A 2,697-nucleotide genomic window follows, 5' to 3' on the forward strand; every position below is an offset into this window, starting at 1 on the left:
TAATTTTTTTTGAATTTTTTGAATTTTTTTCTTTATTTTTTTTCATTTTTCTTGCCTTCTTCCTCTAGCCGGTCGAGTGGATCCTTACATCAGATTCAACTATCGTAAGTGGATTTTGCGAGTACTCAGCCTCCCATCAAATCCACAGACCACAAGACCGAATCATACAAAAGTTCCTACTTTTTGCCCTAATCAGAAATGCTACGTGCTGCATCGCACGCCCGATGGAGTAGAGAAATTTTCCAAAAGAGGGTGTTGGTTCCTCAATAAGATATCGTCGTATGTCGAATTGAATTTGGTTAATCTCGCCTGAGCACAACGTGGTGTCACCACCAGGAGCACGATGGATGATGGGACATAGTTGAGAAGAGATTAGAAAAGGGAAAAAAATCAAAGTGGGGGAATGGTCATACGGGTAAAGTGGGTGAACTAAACCCGTTGATGCAGTGACTTAATCCATGTCCTCAAACATTATTAAAAGAGCCCCACCAAACCCTCACCAATGTCACTTAACGGTTAGAGAAAGGAAGTGCGTTTCAACTGAATTCTCTCTGACGACAGCACTCGGACTTCGGAAATCTTAACAAAAAGACAAATCCGAAGATGACCCACATCACGCTGAAGTCTGAATTCGAGCCGTGGAGTTCTAGGTGGTCTTCCCAGCACCTTGTGACCTCACTATCGAGTCTGAAAGATAATATAACGTTGTCAAATTCTTAATCTTTGTTATTTAGCATTATTCTAATGTTAACGGCTGCCTTCAAGCCAAGGGATAAGGATAGTTTCCAAATTTTATCATGTTAGGATTAGGCACACAAACCCAACGAAATAAAGCGCAAATGAGAAAAAGAGAAATCGAGACACAATGTTTATCCCGATGCCCTTTTGTCGATGGGGAGTATGAACCGCACTCAACACATCATGTTTCATTGGTGGCTTAAAAAATTGATACATTCTTCAAGTTATTCATGGGCGCTCCCAAACAAAATCCTGAAGAAAGCATGGAAAACCAAAAGTTAAAAAACTTAATGGTATTTATCGTTTAATGATTGGTCACGAGATCACGTAATTTTATCGGTTATCTTTTACCAATTTTTTTTCAAAATGCTCAGTGACGATCATGGCAAATTAGACATATGTGAACAATTACTTAAGTAGTTTATCGTTGTTAGAAAGTACGACTTGAAACTTAAGTCATTAGTTGGAGAGAGACTATTTGTCTATAAGGCACATTATAACCAAGTATTTGAGTGATGTATGATTCTATTTAGCACTCTGCCTTGCGTGTGAGTGGATCCCTTACATGTACATGACTCGGCTAGGCTATTGTGAGATGAACAACCATTATCGTGTGAGCAAGTTGTCATGAAAGTATTCTCGGGATTCAAACTCTCAACTCTAGTACCATGTTAATAAGTCCAACTTAAAAACTTAAGTCATTAGATGGAGGGAGATTGCATACATATAAGGTACGTTAGAACTACGTATATAAGCAATGCAAGATTATTTAGTAGTCCTCATATAGTCACTTTGTCCGTTGACATCCTCTCTCTTGCTAATCTCACAAACAAGGTGAGATGCAAATCGAGTCTCGAATGAGTGGTCAACCCTTCGAAGGGTTCCTCCTTTACTCATTAAGCTCACGAGAGCCGAACTCTTTTTCCTTTTCATAATTCAAACACAACATCAGTTGTGATTCATACCACGTGACAATTATGATCGGCCGATTATATCGGTCATGCGCTACGCATGTAAGGGATTGTGCACCTTTCATATTCCCTTCTACTTTGCTTGACTGAAAAACCTTTTTTAAGTCCAAGTTAATATGATTTCCTATGAGCGAAGCTTTCACTTTCTACGGTTCCCGACCGCTTTTGGTGCTTCGACAGAGGTGGGACAACAACCCAACAATTTAAAGAGAGAAAGAGAAGAAGGGTTAGGTAAGGCTATGGCCTTGGAGGTATAACGGATTGGTTGTTCCACCTGATGGATGTTCGATCACTTCGACAGATGACCGGCAAAACATGTCGTAAAAATATGACCCCATGTCATGGGATTGGTGTCCACGTGTTCTGCGCCTTTGGTTTTGCTAATCTTGGGATTAGTGTGATCAGAATGGAATAATGACATATACTAGACATGTTAACGGTGGACAGAATTATTTTATAAAGTGACATGACAAATGTTAAATAGGTATTGTATATAATTCGCTTGTTTAAATGTTCATTTGATGTTTGTCACATAGGTGATGTATGTCATATTAGAATACGATGCATGTGCCAAAAGGCAACGCATGTATGTTAGCATCGGATTTCTGTACGGTAGAAGTTCAGTTTTGATCCCTGGAACAGCGTAAACTGCTTTACAAACAAGTCCTTAAAATTTTAATCTATTTAGATACGTCCTTAAACATGTATAACTTTTCTAATAAGGTCCCCCTGTTTCGAATTCGGTTAATTAGAGATGACGTGGAAAAAATATGTTACCGTGGTGTGGACTATCAGCTAATGCCTGCGCTCAAAAGTCTTGAAAATGAGTACCATAACCAGACCTTGAGAAGTCTGATTTCTCAACATGAATACTGCCCACGAGCTTTACGCATCCGATTTTGTCTGGTCTACACAGAGCCGGGCAAACTTTTGGATCTGATGTGCCGGGCTCTATATACTCATTCACATCTATCCCTTAGTCATGAGC

The sequence above is a fragment of the Syzygium oleosum genome, unplaced genomic scaffold, assembly GCF_021117445.2.
Source record: "Syzygium oleosum isolate NSW1041296 unplaced genomic scaffold, Sole_v2.1 Sole_v2.06, whole genome shotgun sequence".
In the NCBI taxonomy this organism is placed as follows: domain Eukaryota; kingdom Viridiplantae; phylum Streptophyta; class Magnoliopsida; order Myrtales; family Myrtaceae; genus Syzygium; species Syzygium oleosum.